The 25,045-nt window shown below is 35.1% G+C and overlaps 1 long non-coding RNA gene across 1 annotated transcript; it reads left to right on the top strand.

Annotated features, from left to right (window-relative positions):
* The first annotated feature begins 551 nt into the window (after positions 1-551).
* On the top strand, positions 552-24,999 carry LOC123287755 (uncharacterized). Its single transcript, XR_006531100.2, has 3 exons — positions 552-632; positions 1,942-2,185; positions 23,683-24,999. It is a non-coding gene; the product is annotated as an uncharacterized lncRNA (long non-coding RNA).
* Positions 25,000-25,045: the final 46 nt, after the last annotated feature.

Here is a 25,045-nt window from a genome sequence, read left to right on the forward strand (position 1 = left end):
CTGCCACTCTACACGGAAACTAAACGTTGGGAGTCACTTACCTCTGTGCGGTCTTCCTTCATCCATCTTACTCTCTCACGCCATCCAAGTTTATATACTAGCGAAAATGCTGTCTTTGATAAGTGACATGTGTACAATTTTCATGTAACATGTTTACAGAGCACAAATTATGTTCTCTTTTTAAGAAATATCTTGTCATGTCTTTATTCAACCACTTGAGAAGATAATTTCCCAGTCCTTTCAATTAGCTTGTCCTTCATGGTCTATGTGTTTAATAGTGTCCACTGGCAGCTGGTAATGATCTCATCTACTTCTAGAGAGTACTACACAGTTTGCAAACCACTTAAATAAAGAATCAGCTCTCATAGTTCTCCACCAATTCTATAAGGAAAGCACGATTCATGCCCCAGGAGGGATTAAGTATGTCAGAACCAGAATTTGACTCCTATGTTTTTTCCATGACATGGAACCTGAGACCCTGCTGTCCTCCAATGAAACCAGTTGGGCTAATATCGCTCCTATATAGGATTACAGGACTGGAGCAGAGCTCTGTTCCACCTCGATGGTAGATGATGAGACATCTATTTTGATTTTGTCCGTCCAGACTTGGAGAACTATGTGCTAAATCAAAGGTAATTTGGGCCATTGTTTCTCTTCTGTTCTGAAATCTTTGTGTAGTTCTGGAAAGACTTGTACAGGAGCCCAAAACCTGTTGGCAGTGGGCTCATGTTTTCAAAGTGAAAACAAATGCTTCTCCTTGCTTCCCCCGCAGCTGTCTTTTTTGGGATTGTGTTGTTCTAGCCCTTTGAGTATAGGCTTTAAAAAATCCAGGGAAAGAGTCTCGTTGGGTAGTAACCTTGAGGGATCTGATTTCTTGAAGTCAGACAATTTATCAGCCTTCCTCTTACAGGCATTATTTTGTACCAAGATATTTTGCAGGTCCAATAAAACCACAAGCATTTGGCCTGGTGGAAATGAGGGCAGGTGTATTTGAATTGATGAGAAGAAATACAGATTATGAACTATTTTTAACCTTGGTTTTATTGTTCTCCAGTTTCCATAATTAGAACAAGTCTAACAAAGTGTTGCCTAGTAGTTGTCTTTACGTGACTTTCCTTCGTTAAGAGCTAATAATGATTTGTAATTAGCAAATAATTTAAATGTAAATAGATTCTTCTACACTGCCTACCAAAGCTTGAAAACAATTTGTTCTCTGAAATAGCCTAGAAATTATCCAGGCATACTTGATGATTCTGCTAATTTGCTTGGTAAAAAATTCTATATAAGCAGGACAAAGGGAATTTTATGTCTACTTCTTTCTGAGTTTAACACGTTTTGAACAGTAGAGTTCAAGTTAATGAGGCATTATTGGCCACCGGTGTAGCAGTCAATTGAGAAAAAAATGTGTCCTGGAAGAGAATTCAGAAAGGGCCTCAATAAGTCACTGGATGCCTCAGGAAAAGACCTAAGCCTAGTAACTTCATCAACCTTCCTTACAATTTCCTATGACAGTGTCATCAGTTTGGAGGATGAAGAAACCTATAAAAGGGAAATGCATTAGGAAATTATTCACCTGGATGAGAAAAATGAGAGAAGGGTCTGGATGGGAGCTATTGAGCTAGCAAAGTAAGATAATGACAATGGGGATGTGCAAAGGTAGAGAGCGTGATAAGAAGATTTCAGAAAGCGGGTGGGTGGGAGTGGTTGCGATATTATGTGTGGAATTTGAAAGAGGGTGAGAAGTGGAAGATGATTCCATGTTTGGACCTGACACCATCATTTGTCAAATGCTTGCAAATCATCACAAAGGGGACAAAGTGGGAAAATAAAGATTGCTCAGCCTTAAATTTCTCATTTATGTTAATTCTGTAGACAAAAGCTGGACATTGATGCACTAACATTATAATTTGTATACAAACAAAGATCTAACTTTTTTTTCAGATCTTATCTTATTTTGATACTCATCTCACGAGGAAAAGAAATGCACTCATAGAAGACTGATATTTCTAAAGTCAAGTAGACTTTCTACTTGCTTCATTATGGGGAGACTGAGGACCACCTATTCACCAGGATTCATGGACAGTGTCAGGCTGGAAAACCTTCAGGCCTCACCAACCTCAGCATGTCTACATATGGTTTTCGTTCAGCTTGAATGACTGAAATGCATTGCCACTCTGTTTCCCTGGTGAGTTTCTACTCAACATTCTAGACCCAGTATCAATACTATTAGGGTTTTATCTCTGAAAACTTTCCTAACAGCTGGACATAATTAAATAGCCCCTCATCACCGTTTCCCTGGCACTTGCTGTACCTCAGTTATAACATTTATCACATGTATATTACTGTACTCAGTTTCTTTTAACTTTTTGAATAGTACATTTACGTGATTTATATATTTAAGTGACTATCGCCTTCTTACCCCTGTTTAACTTCGGAGCAGACCCTGCTTTCCCATCCCTGCTCTCAGACAGACATTGTAATTGTTTCCTGTGCATCCTTCCAACATTTATTTCTGAACTTATAAGCAAATTCAAATGTATTCTTATTTTTCTTCCTTGCCTGTCACCCAGCAGAAGCTAGCATACTGTATACACTGTTCTGTTCCTAGCATCTTCACTCAACAATATTCTCAGCAGATATTTCTACATCTATAGAAAGAGATTCTTCATTTTTATTTTCAACTGTTTTCTATTATATGGAACATATCACAACTCATTTAACTTGTTCACTACAGATGAATATTAAGTTGTTTCCAATCTTTCATTATTAGAAACAGTGCTGCAAAATTGCTTTGTGTATATAATTTCACATATGTGAAATGTGTATGTTTTAATATTGACAGATATAACCAAATTGCCCTCTGTCAGGTTTGTAAGAATTTGTACTTCTACCGGAAACATATGGGAATCCCTGACTCTCTGGCCTTGTCAACAGAATACGTTATTTAACTTCTGCACTTTTGCTAGTGTGATACGTGAAAATTGGCATCTCATCCACATTTCGCTTATTGTGAATAAGTTAAACATCCAGGTTTTTTCTCTTAAAAGCTCTCTATATATACTTTGCTCAGTTTTCTATTGGACTAGTGAAATTTGTTTTACAATTTCTAGGAGCTTTTGATACATTGGGAAAAATTGTTGAATTTTGTCCGTGATGTGGGCTGTGAAAAGTTTCACTAGTTTATCTTTGTCATTATTTCTTTACTACACGGACAGGTTGAGATGTTTTGTTGTTGTTGTAGTTTGCCATCTGGAAACTTTTTGTTTTAGTGTTTAAGTATTCAGATTTATCAATTTTTTCCTTAATGGTTTGTGGATTTTGAGTCATAGCGTAAAGGTCTTTTCTACTCCAAGTTTATAACAAATTATTCCTTGTTTTCTTCCAGTAAGTTTATTGCTTCATTTTTTCTTTTAAACATTTGATTCATTGGGAATTCATCCAAGTACAAGTAGGAGTTCTGAATCTGGTCATCACTCATTTCTTGTTAGTTCATCTTTTCCACACTGATTTGAGATGCTCTCTGAATTTTATTCTGCAAAATTGAGCCTGAGGCATCAGAGTTTCTTTCCAGTGTTTCTGTTTCTTTGGTATGTCTAACCGGGCATCATTACCACACTGTTTTAATTATTAATGCTTTATATTATATTTTCATCTCTGGTAAGGCTGGCCTCCACTTCCCACTGTTTCTCTTTTTTTTTTTCCCACTGATTCCCTGAAATTCTACAACTTTTAAGGAATTTGCTAGTTTTAAAAAAATTCTAGTAGCATTTTACTAGAATCACCTTAATTTCATAAAAAACTTATCAAGACCTGATATATCCTTACCACACTCCATCTGCCAATACTGGAACATAGTGTCTTCTCACTTTTTCAAGTCTCTTTTGTGCTACTCATACAGATCTTCCATACTACTTTTTCAATTTATTCCTAAGAATTTTATCTTTTTTATTGCAATTAAAAATGAGGTCTCGGGGCTGGCCCCGTGGCCGAGTGGTTGAGTTCACGCGCTCCGCTGCAGGCGGCCCAGTGTTTCGTTGGTTCGAATCCTGGGCGCGGACATGGCACTGCTCATCAGACCACGCTGAGGCAGCGTCTCACATGCCACAACTAGAAGGACCCACAACGAAGAATATACAACTATGTACCGGGGGGCTTTGGGGAGAAAAAGGAAAAAATAAAATCTTTAAAAAAAAAAAAATGAGGTCTATTTCTCATTATAGCCTTTAACTGAATGCCAATTGTGTATATGAACTACTATTTAATCTAATAAATGGTGTATCCTAATTTATTACCCCTATTCCTGTAGCTATATTCTCACAGTAGTTTCAAATAGCCCAGAAGCTGGTACCTCAGAACAAAGTGGAATGTTAGCCTCTTACTATAGCGTGCCCTGTTCCTGACTTTACTGTTAAGTCTACTATTTCCTATCGAGTCTAAGGCTGATTGTTTTCTGCTGAGTTGGGCATTTAATTTAACATGTTCAGAAATAGTTACGTGTTTTTAAACCAAAAATGATTTTTGGAATTTTTCAAATCTGTTTTTGAGCATGTACGGAGATAAGATTTTTTTCTTAGATCTAGTAAATGACAAAAAAAGTTTAGAAGCTTTACTTCTTTTCGTATTCTCTGGACCAGTTTAAATGGCACTGCCATCATGGCTCTTAAAAGTTTTGGTAGAATTCAAAACGAAACCATTCTGGCCTAGGATATTCGAGAAGCTAGCTTCTTGACAGGTTTTCCTATCTTCTGTAGAAATCTTCAATGGAAATTGTTCTGTTTACTACTTCTGAGACTGAATCCATTTTAATAAAGTTTTTAAATAATAATAAAAGGTTTGAAAAAGGTTGGCTCATGACTGTTTCTTAAATATCTTTAGATTTGATGGTTATTTCTACATAAAAATTCTTCTGTGGTTGACGATGCATTTCCATTCCTTCTCTCACCTCCCCACCCATCATCATCTGTTTATTTCTTTTTTTTTTTTAAAGATTTTATTTTTCCATTTTCTCCCCAAAGCCCCCCGGTACATAGTTGTGTATTTTTAGTTGTGGGTCTTCTAGTTGTGCTATGTGGGACGCCACCTCAGCGTGGTCTGATGAGAGGTTCTATGTCCACGCCCAGGATCCGAACCAGGGAAACCCTGGGCGGCCGAAGCAGAGTGTGTGAACTTAACCACTCAGCCACGGGGCCGGCCCCTGTTTATTTCTTAACTAGGTTAGCTGGGTGTGTATCTCTTTTCCAAAACATTATTAACTTTTCTATTTAACTAATTTTTTGTTTTCTAACCTATTTATATCTACTTTTATCAACTTATTCCTTCCTTTCGTCTCCTTTTATTCTTTCATTTGGATCATTTTTTCTTTTTCTAAATTTTCCATTCAGATACTTAACTTATTTTTTACTGATGTATTTAAATACTACACATTTATCTTTGAGTGTGGTCTTTGGCTGTATGTCACAGGTTCTTAAAGGTACTTTTTTCATTATCGATATATTCTCAATATTCTGCATATCCAGCTGGAATTTCCTTTCACTCAAGAATTATTTAAAGGAGAATGTTTACATTTTCTCATGATTAGGTAAATGTTTTTAAGCCTTGCTATTAATGTTTAGTTTCCTTGAATTGTGATTAGAAAATGCTCTTGTTATGGACTGAATGTTTGTAACCAAAATTCATATGTTGAAACTCTGACTTCCAGTGTGATGGTGTTTGGAAGTGGGGCCTTTGAGAAAGAGATATTTAGGTTAGATGAGGTCATGAGGGTGGGGTCCTCATGGTGGGATTAGTGCCCTTGTAAGAAGAGACCAGAGAGCTTGCTCTCAGTCCACCGTAAGAGGACTCAGAGAAGACAGCCCTCTGTAAGCCAAGAAGAGAGCTCTGGCCAGGAGTCAAATTGGCTGGCACCTTGATCTTGGACTTCCTTGCCTCCAGACTGTGAGAAATAAAGGCCTGTTGTTTAAGTCCCCAGCCTATGTTGTTTTGTTATAGCAACCCCGACTGGCTAAGACAGTTGTCTTCCATACTTTTTGAAATGTATTAAGATTTTCCACATGACATAATGTATGGCAAATTTTTACGATGGTTCCATGAGACCTTGAACATGTATTCTCTATGGCAAAGTGCAGAATTTAATATATCAAACATGGGAACCTTATTAATTACATGATATAAATCTTCTATTCCTTTACTTGTCTACTTCTTCTGCCACATACTAGGAGAAGTGAATTAAGATTTCCTAATTCCTGTGATTTTTTTTCTCTTCTTTCTTGCATCTCCTGTGTTTTCTGCTTTATGAACTTGGCAATTCTTATTAATTCTGATAATCTGCCTGTATATTCTTTTTTTAAAATAGTGAAATCTCCAGTGAGTAATGAAATGTTGTCTTCTTTCTTTCTAACACATTATTCTTTTTCTTTTCTCCTTCAGTGTTTATACCCTGAAAAATAGGTGACTCTAGGCTTTATTGCCTTTGCATGATGTTAAAGGGAATGTTTCTATCATTCCCCATTATTACAAACTATGTGTGCTACAATTCTTGGGAAATGTCCTGTATCAGATTAAAGAATTTTTATGTTTTTCCTGGTTTGATAAAAAATTTTTTATCAAAACTGGGCATTAAATTTTATTAAACATCTTTCTGCTTGTATTACTCTAATTATATGGTTTTACTTTGTAAATCTGAATATCTGTGTAAGATATAGTTATAGTTATATAGATGTATACCAGCCCTTGCATTCTATATTTCCTTTTTTCTAAACTTTTGCTACCCTGTTCCCCCACCTACTATAGACATTTTTTGATTGATTAAATTATATTGTTTGTTTTGCCCTGTACCATTTCTTTCCCATGGATTTCTATTTCTTGTTTCTTCCCTTATTTTTCTAGAGAAGATCCTTAATACATGTCTTGTAAAAGGATATGTGAGGAGATATTGCATATCTAAGAATATCTAGGAATAACTTTACTATCACATTTGACTAACATTTTGCCTGGATATAGAATTTTAATTTGAAGATAAATTTCCCTTAGTGACTAAGATGACACCCTTCCCCCAGATCCCACCACTTGCCATGTTGCCAAGTGGCTAATGAGACTCCTCATGCCAGCTTTGTTCTCATTCCTTTGTAGGTGTATTTTTTTCTTTTAGATCTGAGAGCTTTTCAGAGATATTAATCCTGAGTGTTGTACTTTTCTCTGTGCTATGTATATGTTTTTGTATTATTATTTAGTGAATGCATTTTTTTGAGCTCTTTCAAGTTGAAATTGCATTTTCAGAGTTCTATTCTCTTTCTTTCTTGGTCATAGAAGATGGCTTTTTTTGTACTCTCAGGTTCTCAATTGCCATCTTTGCCATTTTTTAAATATGAGGAAACTGATGACAGAAAATTTAAGTGATTTACACAAAGTTAAACAGAGCAAATTGCTGAGCTAGGATCTATCTTCACACCGCCTGGAGCTTGAATGTACTGTCTTAAGAGTACACTAAACAAGACAAGAGTGATCACATGTCTAGCACTACATCGAGAGTCCTTAGGGAACAGAACCGTGTCTTACTCATTTCAAATCTGTCCATTTCACAAAGTCTATAACTACGTCCAACCTCATGGCCCTAAGGCAACATTAAAATGGATAAAAACCCATCACTTTTGGACCCTTAAACTCCATCTGCATTCCATATTTTACTATCCTGTGCTCCCTCGGACATCCTCTGCCAAGGTTATTCTTGGCTCCAAATCATCTTTCCTGATTTAGACGTACTTGCATTTGTCCTTATTTGTCCTTGAGAAACTGTCAACGGGAGAAGTCCTCTAGTAACGTTAAACTTTCCCATTCATAGCTATAAAGATGTTTGAATTAAGAGATGCATCTGCCCAGTAATCACTTTAGTGCTTCAAATACAAGAGACCATGAACAAGCATATGATGAGCTGAACAATGAAAGACCCAGAAAATAAAGAGGGAGAGAAGAGGCATGTCATTATAATACATGAGTACTACAGCTTTTCACTAGCATAAACCTCTAGTTTAGAATGTACTTAACTATGTAATATAACAATCTTAACAAAAACATGTTTGATAGAAGATGAAAGAATCTTCAAAGATGCTGAAAAATAAAAATTTCAAGTATTAATTTAGGCTACAAAGAAGCACAAGGCTTTTTTAAGAGTATCTGGCTTTTTTCCATTTATTTCATTCTTTTCTGTTTTAATGTTTGTACTTTGATTTCTTCTGGATTTTCTGATTTCTCTGTTATACTATTCGGCATGTTATTTTCCTACATTTCATTTTGACATATGATTGATTTGTAAATTCAAGGGCAAGTAAAGGAGTTTGCATCTTTCCCAACTTCTAGAATCTTAAATTTCGGCTTTATATAGTTACTTGCTGCCTTGTGTCAAACCGTTTTCTCACTTCCATTGGCATTAATTTTTAAAAAATTTATATTTAACAAGGTAGACTTCACAAGTTAAGTGGATGCCAATTAACCTAAAATCTGAACTGACTTTTAAATGCAAGTCATTCCTATCAAATTAGCATTCTCTACAGATTTAGTAGATAGCTGTCAACACAATGGAACCTAAGCATCAATTTTAAGCAATTTATTTTTTTAAGTTTATAGTATTAGTTTGATTGTGATTACATATCCCAAATTTATATAATTTTGTGTCAATTACTAAGGAGCTAGATGAATTTTGTACATTATTAAATTTTAATCATCTTCATAATTAACATTTAATTTATATCCTTTTCTCTTTCCTTTTCCATCTACAAAATGTGTTTCTTTGAGTTTGTCACACAGAATTTAAGCAATTTTCCTGCCAATTAAATGACATTTTATTTTTCTAAGTCAATTGACTGCTGGGGAAATGGGCCCTAGAGACTAAAGTCCTGTTTATTAATAAAAAGACTTCCTCCCACACACAGATACATGAATCTGCCTCACTATTTCTTCCCAACACGTAGCTCATAGTCTTTCTGGGATAAGGGCTGAGATGTCAAAGCCCAGTTTTTATAATTGTTGAAGATGCTAACAATGGCGATTCTTATTCTGGCATTTCTTGTGCAAATCCTACCCATCCAGACTCAAGGTGCACCAAGTCAACATATAGAATTATCTGCAAAATAGAAGAAAAGGATCTATAGGCTATTTTGGACTTTTTGTATTAGAAATAAACCAGGACATGGAACTAAAAGTAAAAATGTTGTAGTGAAAACTCCATATGAATACTCATAAAATATATTAGATAACACCCTTTTCACTCTTAAAGTCATTGTTCTCATCTTTTTCCTTCACTCATTTTCCTTGTCAATCTATTTGGAATGATTCTGCTTGAATAATAACCCTATAGTAACTTCGTTATCTTTAATTATATTGTCTTCATGTGCAAATTCAATCTGTTTTGGATTCCATTAACTAACAGAAAATATGTGACCAGAAGTTATTAGTATAGGTTGGTTTTACATAAAATGAAGACAAGATAAAAGGCCAATAAAATGTGTCTATCTTTTGCATGATATGCAGACATCAATTTTGGTGTCATATGCAAGCATGAAACTTACACGTATGCATAGTGACAATGCATTTGGGGACAATGGAGAGAAGCCATTGGGACACTTTCTGATTACATTCTTTACAACACATGTTTATTGACCATTTATTGAACAGAGTATTTTTCCCATGGGATAAGTTGACATGTCTACTTTTGTCCACTTGTGTATCAGCTCAAATCCATTTAGGTTGGTCTTATTTACCTATTTTTCAGCAGATCTGCAAAGAGGTTATGTAAGTTGGTTAAGTTCCCTCAACTAGCAAGGGATATAGAAAGGATTTAAACCAGGTTTATGAGGTGACAAAAGTTATGAGTTTTCTGTTAATATCCTGAATATGACCCTCTGGGGATACAAAGAGCTATGATAAAAGCATCCATCATTATTCACAAAGGACATGCTTAATTGTCCTTTAACCTTAACTATTACTTTATGCAGCCAGTCAAAAAGGCCAAAAGTTTCAGATCAATTGTCAAAAAAAATTAAAACCACTCATATTTTTATTTAAAACAGCTTAACTTGACTCCCCATCTCAAGAAATATATAGGTATTTACACATATATATACACAATATTCGTTCCATTATTTGATAGGGAATGGACAATATGAACCTATCTAAAATATCTCCTTTCTCCTTCCATCTTCCCCATCAACTTAGTCCATTTGTTATAGTAACAATGGAAATGAAATTTTATGATAAACCTTTTAGTAGATAACCCTCTTAAGATCTTTCCAATATTGTTTTTCTTAATTTTTCCTGGGAAGCTAAGATTTTATTGTTTTTAGAAGCTTTTATGAATGCTGATTGCACGGCAGAGAATATTCTAGTTACTGGGAGTATTATGTTTATTAAGACAAGTCCCTGCTCCAGTGTAGTTTATTTTAGCTGAAACGAAGATTAGAAGAATGTCTGGCTGGCAAAGAAATAAGTACCTTACAACATATTCTCAGCATTCAACAGTAATTAATAAAGATTTTACTTCTTAATGATTTTTTTTTTTTGAGATAGTGGCATGAGGATAGCTAAGAGAAAGATCAGGAGATTTAAATCAATTTAAATTTATTTGAAGTGATCTATTTATCAAGTTATAACTCAATATTATTAAAATCCGTGGAAATTTCTATGTTTCACCCTGAAATATGCATAAAATAATAATCTTAGGTAATTTATATAAATAAAAATACCTACAGTGCACCAGATTTTTGGCTTAAAAACAGGCCAAATGTTTCAGATAGCAGAAAACTTGTGATTCCCATGAAAGTTGATGACAAATCTGGGCTCTGATAAACCACTTTTCAAAAAAATTCTAGGGCAAAATTTCCCACAGCAATAATTGTGACCATCTGGAATCCCATGCCTAGAATTTAAATGAGGTCAAGTATTCTCCTTTTATTCACATGAATTATTTGACCACTTGAGATAAATGCACATGCTCTAAGAACAGCAAGAAAAAAAATAAAACAAGGTAAAATATTTCTATTTAAATATAGAGGCAACACCTATGGGGAGATCAGACAAGTGTTATCTTAATCTTTAGAGGAAATTGCGACTTGTGTAGAGTAGAAGAAACATAAGTCAAGAGACAGACATGCAGGCACTTCAAAAGAAGGCAGAGACTAAAAAGATTATCCAACACGTGTAAGGAAAAGTCTAAGAATATAAGGGCTCCAAGCAGGTCCAACTCTACATGGAGTGAGAGAGAGGGACGTCCAGGAAAAAGTCCCCATGTGGTACTGGTAGCTGAAATTGGGTATTGAGGAAAATAAATTCTATAAAACCAAAGTCAGGTTGCTATGGGCCCTGTTAATATACACATGGGGAGTTCTTGAGGGGGAAAATGAAGCATTTTGAAAATTTAAAGAATACGCAAAGCTAAAATGTTATATTAAAACAATAGGGCAATTGTAGTCACAATCAGTTCCCTTCTGCAGATACTGTTGAAACACTGACACTTCATGAAAACTCCAAGGAATTGTTGTGAAGGTAAAAATGATACAACTTGAGACCAAAAAACCCTTGATAATCCTATAGTGAATAAAAATTTATTGGATTTCAAGAAATGAGGATTTTCATATTCTGAAGATATAGTTTTTAGCTCTATCTGGTTTTACTTTTAACTAGATATGTGGTTGTGAAATTCTGCATTTCTTAGCTTCCTTTCTTTGAAGTGTAAAATTAGATAAATAATAGCTATGCTTCTTTTTTATGAAATTCTTGTGGAGATCAAATTATAAAAATTGAATTGAAAGCCTTTGTAATTTATAAGGTGATTTTACAAAATATTCAATTTTCTTACATTGGCTTTTGATATACTACAAGGCAATTTAGTTCAACATTTCAACAAGCATTTATTGATATCTCCCATGTGCCTTGCACTCTGCTAAGCACCAGAGATAAAACAAAGAATAAGAGTGTGCCTTGTCTTTGAGGAATTTTGAGCCTAATTTTAATGTGATTTGAAAGATGACTTAGATGTTTCCACAAGCTCTTCTGGAACATACTGAGAGATGTTTAGATGATGACACAGGACTCAGAATTCCTATCGGAAACTATGCTTCAGTTGAATTTTAAAGAACACAAAGAAATTACCAATTGAGGAATGGAATGGCATTACAAGGAAACAGAAATATGTAAGAAATACGATTTAAGTGAGAAACAACTTGGTATGTTTATGAGATAGGAAATTGAAGCAGTTGCTATAATTGGACCATCACATGTTGATGTCCAAGTGGGAAGAGGTGTAAGTAAATGATTGTACAACTGCACTTTTATGGTTGTCACCATGATCAATAGCAGAGAGGAAGCCAAAAATTGGGAATCCATACTCCACAGCTACAGGCCCCAACCCCAAAGAACACGCACACTGCAACATATTGAAAAAGAACCACTCTATTTTCTCTGATTTACACCCTGGGCTTCCATGCAAGAATTTACTTGTACAAAGGGTTCTATGGCTCAATAACCAAAGATAAGATAACAGAGCCTGAAGTGACTATTTGTTGTTTTACTTGTGAATATATTTATTGTCTCTTCAAATCAAATCAGAAGTCCTGATGAAGGAGAGGATAACGATTATAATTATGGACACACAAGTATAAAATGCCTGCGGGATGTCCAAGTGGATTTTAAGATTTATAAGTCTTGTAAGTCTAGGTTGTAAGATTGGTAAGTCTAAAACTCAGGAAGCAGATCAGAAATAAAGATAGATGCTTAGGAGTTGCCAGCATCAGAGAGAAGATAATGAGCACAATATAAAAACCGCACAACAGAGTGAGTTGAATGAGAAGAGGAATGGACTGAAAACAGAACAGTTAGAAAACCATAGTGTTCAGAGGATGGGCACAAGAAGGAGATTCTAAGAACAGCTGGAAGAACTGTTGAAGGCATAGAGAAGAACCAGAGGAATGTGATGTATTTGAAGCCAAAAAGGAGGGAATTTCAAGATGCAAGGGATCGGCAACATCAAATGAAATAGACACGGAAAATATGAATTGAGGAGTATGTGTTAGCTTGGGTGACATAGTTGCCATTGGGCCAAGATGATTTAATGTTGTGATATGAAAGCTAAATTGTGATATGTTAAAAAGTAAATTAGAATCAGACTTGACTAAAAACAAACAAAACCTAATTCTATGTTGCTTACCAAAGATACATATAAAATATAAGAAATTCTGAAACTGAAATGAAGTGATGGGGCTGGCCTGGTGGTGGAATGGTTAAGTTTGCATGCTCCACCTCTGCGGCTTCAGTTTCACAGTTTTGGATCCTGGGCACAGGTCTAACACCCATCGTCAGCCACACTGTGGCGCCATCCCATGTAAAATAGAGGAAGACTGGCACACTTGTTAGGTCAGCCACAATCTTCCTCAAGCAAAAAGAGGAAGATTGGCAACAGATATTAGCTCAGGACCAATCTCCCTCACCAAACAAACAAATAAATAAATAAAATGAAGGGAGACTCAAACACATAAAAACTATCTTAAAGGAAGCCAATGTAGACATAATGTCAAACAAAATGGACCTTAAGGCAAACAGCATTATTTCAGACAAAGAGAACATTTCAAAATAATAAAAGTTTTAATTTATCAAGAAATACAGAAATTCTAAATGTTATGCACTAAATAACATAGCTAAAGAGATATAAAGCCTGTACAGAATTCTACACTCACAATTGAAAACATACATGGAGCATTACAAAAACGATTCACATACTGATCCATAAAGCAAGTCTCAACAATTATCAGGTATTGAAATCAAACAGTTATGCTCCCTGATCACTGTGGAATTTAGTTACAAATCAATAGCATACAGAGAATTTTTGAAATTCCAAGTATTTGAAAATTAAACAATGCACTTTTCAATAAACCATGTGTCAAACAATAAATCATAATGGAAATTAGAAATTATTTTGAGGGCTGGGCCCATGGCCAAGTGGTTACATTTACGCGCTCTGCTTCCATAGCCCGGGGTTTCACTGGTCTGGATCTTGGGCATGGACCTAGCACCGCTCATCAAGCCATGCTTAGGCAGCACCCCACACAGAAGAACTAGAAGGGCCTACAACTAGAATCTATAACTACGTACTGGGGGGTTTTGGGAAGGAGAGGAAAAAAAAAACACAGAAAAAGGAATTATTTTGAACTGAATGAACATTCAAAATGGGATGTAGCTAAAGCAGTGATTATAGGGAAACACATAGCCTTAAATTCATGTAATTGAAAATGAAGAGAGACAGAAAAACCAATTAAATAAACATCCGTTACAGGAATTAGGAAAAAATGTGCAATTAAACCCAAAAGAGTAAAAGGGAGGAAATATAAAAGGGCAGGGATTAATAAAATAGTTTTTAAAAAATACAATGGAGAGAAACAACCAGGCATTGTTGTCTCTTTAAAATCTAGTTAAAATTGGTAAACCCCTGGTGTGACAGGTGTGTGTTTGTGTGTGTGTACACACACATGCATATATGAGAAAAATGTACAAATGACCAATGTCAGATTAGGCTGACATTACCAGAAAACCTACAATTTTTCAAATATCATAGTAAGATATAATGGAAAATTCCATGTCAATAAATTTGAAAATTTAGATGAAATAGAAAAGTCCTCGAAAGAACAACTTGTCAGACTGATGTAAAGAGAAATAGAAAATCCAAATAACTATTAAAAAATTTTTGGTCTTTATTTACAAACTTTTTCCAAAAGAAAACTCTAGGCACATAAGGTTTCCCCAATGAATTCTAGTAAATATTTATAGAAAGGTTAACACCAAAACTACACAAACTCTTCCAAGAAATAGAAAAAGAGACAACTTTTCTCACTTTGTTCTGAGTCCAGCATCGCCTTTAAATCAAAACCTGACAACAAAACCATGGAAAGGAAAATTTGGGGAAATCTTACTGAGTAACATAGATGAAATCATCACAAACACAGTGTTAACAAAGAAAATTCAGCAATATATTTAAAAGGATAATACATCATGTTAAATTTCAAAAGTGAAAAGTTGATTTAACATTTGAAAATTAATCATTGGAGTTAATCAGACTGGTGAAATAAAGAAGAGATACATTATCATCTTAATAGATGCAGAAAAAAAGTGATCTGCTAAGAATCAATACCCATTGTTAAACTGTTAGCAAACTAGATAAAGACTGTCAATACCAACATTCTCAAGGATGTGATGGAATGACAACTCTTACACACTGAAGTATAAATTGGCAAAACCACTTTGAAAAACATCTTGAAGTTTCTATTAAATTTAAACGGAAGCATATCCTATCTGATAAAACCTATTAAAAACTCCATATTAACAGTAAAATATTTACATTTATATCTCTGAGATTGGAAATGAGACAAGGATGCCCAAGAGCATCTACTTATTCAATATTGTCTATTTAATTTTATAGAGTCAACAAAAGCAATAACACTATCCTTATTTGCAGATGATATGATTGTGTTAGTAGAAAATTGCAAAAACTCTACAGATAAATTATAATTAACAATTCTAGTTATTAATTAGAATTTAGCAAAGTTGCTGGATACAAGTTCATTATACAAAACTCAATTGATTTTCGAAACAATAGCAACAAGTAGATTTAAAAAGCTAATTAAAAAAAGTATGATTTACAAAAGTACCAAAATTATCAAAAACATAGAAATAAAGGTAACAAAATATTTAAAAGACCTCTATACACAAAACTAAGACTTTATGGGAAGAAATGAATGAATACATAAATAAATGAAAGTAATCCTCTTCTTATGCATTACAAAGGTTAATATTGTAACAATGTCATTCATTTACAAATTGACTTAAAGAGTCAATGTGATCCCAATAAAGATCCCAGAAATATCTTTTGTATACAAATTGGGAAACAATTCTAAAATGTGTATTAAAATTGAGAGTGCTAAGAATATCTGAGACATCCTTGAAGAACCTTTTCTATAAGGTATCAAGAGTTAGTGTAGTGTTATCCTAATTAAATAGTGTGGTATTAATGCAAGATTACTAAATAGAAAAATGAAACAGAGTAATTAGTTCCCCCAAAAATCAAAGATACAAGTAGACCCTTAAATTATGACAATATTACCATTGCAGAGCATTTGGGATTTTATGGTGCTGGGCAAATTGAACATCCATATTTTAAAAGATGAATCTCGACCTGTACCTCATACAAAAATCAATTCCCGTGGATTGAAGACTTTAATGTGAAAGGCAAATGAAACTTCCGGAAAGTAGCAAAGGAAATGAAGATTTTAACCCTGGGCTCTACCACTTTCCTTTGCAGATGAAGAAATAATTAAGTACATCTGATAGGACTTCACAGAGATTATTACGGGGTTTTGTGCAAGTTACCTTAAGAAACTTTTACAAGTGCCTATGTAATTAGGAGCTATCATCATGATGTTCATTATGGTCACTTGAATTTTCTAAGTCATCATAGCCATTGCATTTTATTTTTTAGTAATTTTATTCAAGGGTAAATTTATCAGGGTGTTAGTGAGAAAGTGGTATTCTTAGTTGATTTCTATTGAGCAATTTAATGATAAAAATCACATGGTTTTTGAGCTTTAGAGATTTTTTCCACTCCTAGAGCTTGCACAGCATTTAATTGGCACTTAACCTAATATAAAATGTATCAAAAATTAAGTAAGCATTAATTAGGAACACAAAATGTGAACTAGCCTTAAAAAGTTAATTATCAAATTGGTATAGCTATCTGTTGACAGGCTACCATAAGCATCCTGTTAAAGTGGTTTCATTTTTTTAAATGTAATATGTTCTTGGGATGTGATTACACATACAATATATGGTGGTAATTTTGAGTTAATTGCATAGTAGCTAGATTAACTTTTACATCATTACGCTTTAATCAGTGTTTTTCATGATTAACGTTCATTTACATTTAAAGCTTCCAAGCTCTTTCTTTCTTTCATTGTCTCCGCTCCTCCCTTCTCATGCCATTCCCTGACTTAACACATCGCTACACTAGAGCTCTCTGAGGACAAACTTGCATTTTCTCACTTTAGGTACCATGAGAACGCTCATGTGAAACTGATAGCAATAGTATCTTTACCACCATGTAATACTAATGACTATAATTATCTTAATATATAGAAAAGAAAGGGTAGAAATTAGCTGGAGAGATTGCATAGCTAATAAGGAAGGTAGTTAACACTCTATATCACTTTGACTTTAGTTTTATGCCAACTGTGACTTCCAGAAGAAAAGAAAGATAAAATTGCTTTTTCCTTTCCTTTTGTTAATGAATTTTTGTCTACTAACACTAAACATCTTTTTTTAAATATGCTTTTTTTTAAGAATGTTTGTCTACTAACGCTAAACATCTTTGTTTTTTTTAAAGGTTTTTGAGTATGCTTTTATTTTTTGGTGAGGAAGTTTGGCCCTGGGCTAATATCTGTTGCCAATCTTTCTGTTTCTGCTGTTTTTTTCTCCCCAAAGCCCCAGGACCTCGTTGTATATCCTAGTTGTAGGTCATTCTAATTCTTCTATGTGGGTTGCCACCACAGCATGTCTTGATGAGCAGTGTATAGGTCCGTGCCCAGGATCCAAACCGGCAAACCCTGGGCCTTGGAAGCAGAAAGCTTGAACTTTACCGCTTGGCCAAGGGGCCAGCCCCCACTTTTTTCTTTCTTACACGTAGTTTGGACAGCATGAAACACATCAGGATGTTTTTTAAAAAAAATCATACTGGCTTATTAAGCATATCATAGCTAATAAATTTAACAATAGTTTAAAAAAGAAATGACTCCAGTAATACTTCTAAAGAATGTCATTATTGATTTGAACCAGCCATTGACAGTCACAGAATTTTTACCCCAAAATTTGTTCTTATTAATATACAGAAGATATACATAAAATAATTTTATAAAATATGTACCATGTATACAAACAATGATAAAAGGAACACGCATATCACAATTATTCTTAAATACCTAAAGTAATCCCTCCCATTTCACTCTCAAATTTCCATGGCAAAGTTGCTATTTTCATCCACTGTTTTATTATAATCTGGAGTTAAAAAAATATATTTTTACCCAGATAGTATTATCATTGCATTATACAATTAATGTTTAACTATATTTGTTGATATTTACTCACACAATTTACTATTTTCTTTGGTCTTCATTCCTTCTTACATCTCAGACTACCCATCTGGATTCATTTTTTTCTGCCTTTAGAAAATTCTTTAGTTAGGATCTTTTGGTGATTACTCTCACGGGCTTTGTTTGCCTAAAAATGCCTTTATTTTGGTGTTATTCTTAAAAGTTATTTTCCCTGAGGGTAGAATTCATGGTTGACAGTTACTTCCCCTTAGCACATTGCATACATTATTCCATGGTCTTCTGGAATCCATTGCTGCTGATGATAATTCAGCTGGTAGTCTGAGTATTGCTTAAATAGTTTTCCTTTGTAATGTTTATTTTTAAGAATTTCTCTTTGTCCTTAGTACTCCACAATTCGAAAATCCACAAGTCCTTTGGCTGTTGCCTCTCCAATTATTTCAGTTCTTGCAGCTTGTTTTCTAGGAGATTCCTTAGGAAGGACACAAGGAACAATATCCCCTGACTTCTTCAACATTCATAACAGTCTGTCTATGACCTTTAGAATTGAAGGTCATTTTGACTGGACATAAAATCCTAGCTCACATTTTCTTCTCTTGAGTATCTTAAATGTGTTACTTCTTTGACATGTGCTGTAAAGCATGATGACAATATGGTTTTGCTTATTTTATAAATGACTTAGTCTTCTTTGTGCCTGCGTGCCCAAATATTTTTTTTCTTTTCCTTTAAAGTCTAATAATACTCTCATCTATAAGTTGGTATTGGCAATTTTGACTCCATTTTCTATGATGTATAATGTATAAATGTGCATTTCAGTATGTATTTTTAGATTGCTTTGATGACTAGAACATTTTTGTGAATCTTACTTTTAGCGTTCATTCCATTATAGTGCTTTTTTTGTTGTTTTTTTCAGAAACACTAATTATACATATGTCTTTTTTCCCCCCACATATTTTGTATCTCTGTCACTTTCTCTAAAAGTCTTCTTAACTTTTAAAAATGTCCTTTCTGTTTTTCCTGAGGAGTTACCATTGTGTTTATTCTCTCTTATGCTACTTTAACTTAGCATTTATTTCACAAGTTTCTCCTTTAATTTCTGATCCTGTTCTTGGGTTCTATCACACGTTTTCAAATTTCCCCTTTTCAATCATCTAATTTCTGAATTTTTCTAATTCTGAGGTTTATTTTTATAGCTTTTTAAGTTTTTGCTTTTTCCATTTCTTTTACAATCACTTTACTGAGGTACGTTTGATATACAAAAAGCTGTATATATTCAACGTATGCAACTTAATCAGTTTGGAGATAAGTAGACTTCTGTGAAACTATCACCACAATAAGCCTCTAGACAATGAAATCCCACAGAAAGATATGCCTGGAAAACTATAACCTAGTATTTTAAAATAAGATCAAAGAAATATATTTAAAATTTGTAATATTTTGATCTCATTTAAAAATATTAGTGGGGCCAGCCCGGTGGCACAGCAGTTAAGTTCACACGTTCCACTTCTTGGCAGCCCAGGGTTCTCCGGTTCGGATCCCAGGTGAGGACATGGCACCACTTGGCATCCCATGCTGTGGTAGGCGTCCCATGTGTAAAGTAGAGGAAGATGGGCATGATGTTAGCTCAGGGCCAGGCTTCCTCAGCAAAAAAAGAGGAGGACTGGCAGTAGTTAGCTCAGGGCTAATCTTCCTCAAAAAAAAAAAAAATTAGGTTATAGTCTTCCAGACATATCTTTCTGTGGGATTTCCTTATCTAAAGATGTATTATTCTGTACTTTATTCTCATTGTCTTAAAATAAATTTTTATAGGATTTGATCACAAACCTTTTTCTGTTGTGTTTTTCTCTTTTCTTTCTTTTCCTTTAAGGGAGATAAGTTTTTCTATACTTTTAGGAGGGAATAGTAGGCCAAGAGAAATTGTAGAATTATTGCTTTAGAGCTCTTTTTGTTGTTGTTGCTTTAAAAATTAATAAAAATATGGCTTTAAACTTTCTGAGAACTATCTCACCTGTTCTCTTCCAACTCATTTACCCAGGACCAAATCTGGCCCACATTTGTTTTGGTAAATAAACTTTCATTGGAACGCAGCCCCAGGCATTGGCTTTCCTATTGCCTTTGATGGCTTTCAGGCTGCAATGGCAGATTTGAGTCATTATGACAGGGACTGCCTGGCTAGCAAAGACTAAAATATTGACTAGGTGGTGCTTTATGGAAAAAGTTAGCAGAACTCATCTTGATCATCTCTTTTCCCCCTATTGTCTCTGGCTTTCTCAAATTAAATTAAATTCCTAGAACTTTCTCCATGTTAGTCTTTGCACTGAAAGAGAGCTTCCGTTTCTTCATTTTGAGACTGTATAGGGCTCAGACTGCTCCAGCACCTCCCTCAGTGATCCAGTCCATTTGACATCATTTGTGAATTAGATTCTGAGGACCCCCCCTTTGGTGTAGCTGCTGTTCCCAGATTTATAAGCTTCTTCCTGTTCCGCTCCCTGTACCTTTCAACCTTGCTTCAACTCTCATTCCTCACCCTGAAAATAGCAGTTAGTTCCAGTTTCCAGTTTTCTAGCTCTTCAGTCATCATCCTCTGGGTTTTTTATGTCCCATCACCAACTGGGTAGGTACCCCCTCCAGAACAGTTTGGGTCCCAGTACTGTTGGGTCCACATACTCCTGATAATAATCTCAACTCCTTCCTTTCATTTCCCCACAGTTAAAAAGGAGTGGTAGCTGTTTCCTGCAGTGACTTACACTTCTTATTTATTTTGTCTTTTCACTTCTCCAATATCTGTTTAACCATTTATACTGTACTCTCTTTTGAAAAACTGGCGTGACTTCTATTATCCTGACTGAACTTTGACTAATGCCAGCATTAATATTCTGTGTGGGCTAAGATTTTTTTTAAACGGGTGGGGTCATATAATGGCAGTGGGTATGCAAAATAGTCTGAGAGCAATAGACATGTTTTGGTCAGCAATTTGATTGCAAATAATCTATCCCAAACAAATATATCTGCATAAACATATATGTGCATTGGTATTGCTGTGTATTATTTAACTGTTGAAAAAGTATCAAAGAACTAAATATGCATAAAAGGAGAGTTTTAAATAAAATAGAAAGTATCAAATGTCATGAAATACTATGCAAAAATTAAAAAGAAAGAGATGAGCCCATGTAATAATCAGGACCAAACTCTAAAGCTGATTGTTAAATGAAAAAACATGTCACAGAAGGATGCACATTCTATGGTTTTATTTATGTTTAATGTGATATTTGCATTCAAATATGAATGGAAAAAAGACAAGAAGCCTCACTGAGGATTTCTTTTTTTTTTAAAGATTTTTATTTTTCCTTTTTCTCCCCAAAGCTCCCCGTGCCCAGCTGTCTATTTTTAGTTCTGGGTCCTTCTAGTTGTGGCAGGTGGGACGCCGCCTCAGCGTGGCTTGTTGGCCATGTCTGTACCCAGGATTCAAACCGGGGAAACCCTGGGCCGCCGAAGCGGAGCATGAGAACTTAACCACTCAGCCACGGGGCCAGCCCTCATTTGGGATTATTAACAGGGATGATCGCTGCTGAGGAAATTGACAGTGTGTTTGATGAGAGTGTGATTTGTACCATTTATTCTATGTGAGTCTGTACTGTTTGAATCTTTCACAGGGATGACTTATTCATGTGTTACTTGTATAATAAATAATCAGTATCAAACAACAACAACAAAGAATTAAACCATTTGAGGTGATGGGCTGTAAGGAGAAGTGAGCTTGGAGGAAAGAGAAGGAATCGACTGTTTCAAGGGAAAGTGAGAAATGACCTAGAATCAATGATGTTAAGTTGAAAGTGTTAACAAGAACAAGAAAGGACTGCAAATTGCTAATGAAACTTGATTCTGAAGGCTGCACTATACTATTCTGAAGTTTAGACTCACATGGTACTATGTCCAAAAAATATTGATGCTTTGTGATTTTAGCAAGCTGCCTTAAATATATAATGGAAATGAGGAAGGAGCTAGATTAATATTTTTAAAAGTAAAAGCTGGGAGCTGGCCCCGTGGCATCGTGGTTAATTTCACACACTCCACTTGGATGGCCTGGGGTTTGCAGGTTCGGATCCCGGGTAAGGACCTGGCACCGCTCGTCATGCCATGCTATGGCAGCATCCCACATAAAATAGAAGAAGATTGGCACAGATGTTAGCTCAGCAACAGTCTTCCTTAAGCAAAAAGAGGAAAATTGGCAGTGGATGTTAGCCCAGGGTGAATCTTCCTCAACCACACAAAAAAAGTAAAAGCTGAAGAAAACCATGTCGAAGAGGGAAAAAAAGGAATCTTTTTATGTTCTTAAAAAATATGCATGTTTTAATGTTCAGAACTTCATGAACCTGTCCTTTGTTCCTCTACGTTATCCGTTTAAAGTTCACGTTCTTTTTATGAAATATTAAGAATTGGCCATTTTAAGACTTAAGACCATGTAAGGATTGACCATTAGAATTGCCCAAAACATTAAAAAAACAAAAGGTATGATTTTACTTCATGCTTCAAACCTTAATCACTTTGAAAGTGGGAAAATATAAAGTGTGTGTAAAAATAGATATTATAATAGAAGCTGTCTAGAATAAAGACATTCCAGACAGTTTCAATTAGATTGTACTCTTTGAAAAGTGTCTCATTTGTATACCTGAAGCGAATTGTAGTCTGTCTGATATAAAGGTATTCTAAGGCATACAAAGATTATGTGAGGTGAAATGACTGTATCTAAGCTGATGGAAGTCTTCTGGCTGCCTAAGGAAGGATGTGTGGGAGCATCTATCTCCGAGGATGCTTTCAGAGCTGAGCAGCTCATCTAAATACACTAAGCACATTGCTACTGACAAACTTCATTAATAACCAGCGTGGAGAAAAGGTCTTGACTGGTGAAGATCTATCCAGTAAACTTTGGAAAAGTGGCCATTAAGCTTAAGTCTGGGAGTGACTGGTCAACAGCAGTTTAAAATGAAGTACACTGCTATAAGTATGTCTGACATTTCCCATTTCTGTTCTAAAGCAAAACATGTTGCCTTCATCTCAACACTAGACTTGAAATGTTTCTGTAGAGTAGTATCCTTCTATAATGTTACTCCTTGCACAAAGAAATGTTAATGAAATTAACATAAACACTTATTTAAGTTGAAGTCTCTGAGAATGATTTTGCCTTCTGAAAAAAAGAATATGCATATGCTATGCATACCCCAAAATCTTAGAAATATTTAACATTGGAATTTGTTTATCTTTTTTTTTTTTTAAAGATTTTATTTTTTCCCTTTTTCTCCCCAAAGCCCCCCGGTACATAGTTGTATATTCTTCGTTGTGGGTCCTTCTAGTTGTGGCATGTGGGACGCTGCCTCAGCGTGGTCTGATAAGCAGTGCCATGTCCGCGCCCAGGATTCGAACCAACGAAACACTGGGCCACCTGCAGCGGAGCGCGCGAACTTAACCACTCGGCCACAGGGCCAGCCCCCAGAATTTGTTTATCTTTGAGTGATGAGATTATAATGATTTTTATTTCCTTCTTTCTTTTCAGGATCTCAACACATTTGCAGATACCATGGATTACTTTCACACCCTCAGAAAAAAGAGTAAATAGGAATTATTTTTTTAGAAATTGTGCATCCGAAAAGTATGAATTTAAAAGTTTTGACAAGAGAGAAGAGAAAGTTCTCTTATCCACTACCAACCCAGGGCCATTTGTGCTTAGTGGTAGAGTATTGGAAGTGTTTTTAAAGGAATATATGAATTTTGTAACCATTCACAATACTTTTGTAACATTAGGCATTTTCCTATATCTTTTATGCACCTGAATTTGGCCTGTGCTGGAAATTTTCTTCTATGTGCATTATTATGGAAGGAATGTGTGTGTCCTTCTCAAAATTCATATATTGTAACCCTAATCCCCAAGGTGACGATATCTGGAGGTGCTGCCTTTGGGAAGTAATTGAGGTTAGATGAGGACATGAGGATGGGGCCCTCATGATAGAATTAGGCTTCTTATCAAAAGAGGAAGAGCCGAGATCTTTCTCTCTCTCAGCAGTGTGAAAATACACAAAGATGCCTATCTGCAAACCAGAAGGAGTGTTCTCACCGGGAACCAAAGCAGCTGGCACCTTGATCTTGGGCTTCCAGCCTCTAGAACTATGAGAAATAAATTTTTGCTGTCTAAACCACCCAGTCTGCGGTAATTCGTTACAGCCGCTTGAGCGAAGGCAGGCACTGTAGCCTCTGCCCGTCTCTTTAACCTATACCAACTTCCCTTTATCCTAGGAACCATCAACTGCTAAAGAAGATTTGGTACAATTTGTGATTGAACTTGATCTAGAAGCCATAGGTCTTATGTTATAGTAATCAATGCATTATCAAAGAACATCACATCAAACCTTTCACACCAAATACTAAATCAAACATCATTACCACTAAAATATTAGGGAGCAAACGTGGTGTTATAGAAAGCATATTATATTGTAACCTAAAAGAAATCTGTTCTCCCTATGATTTTTTATAGGTAGCTATGTGACCCTGAGAAAGTCATTGAAACGCTGCTCCCCAATTTCCTCATTTGCAAAATAGAGAGTTGTATTAAATGATAAGTAAATTCTCTTCCAACTTTATAATTCCATGATTTTCTCCATGTAGTGAAGAAATTCTCACTGTCAACAAAATCAACAGGAGAATAAATTTAAAACTCCTCTAGTGCTTCTCTGGAAGTCTATTTCATGTGACAAAATAAAATAAGTATCATGAAAAATTGAAATTTTGTTCCACGGTTGTCATGGCATGTAGCTGTGTCTACATGTGCGCCAAAAATCTTATATAAGAATTTATTTAAAAGGGAAAGTATACAGCCTGGGAGACAATGGAACCCTACTGCTCTGGCCTATATATAAAAATAA

Source organism: Equus asinus, chromosome 8, assembly GCF_041296235.1.
Source record: "Equus asinus isolate D_3611 breed Donkey chromosome 8, EquAss-T2T_v2, whole genome shotgun sequence".
Taxonomy (NCBI): Eukaryota; Metazoa; Chordata; class Mammalia; order Perissodactyla; family Equidae; genus Equus; species Equus asinus.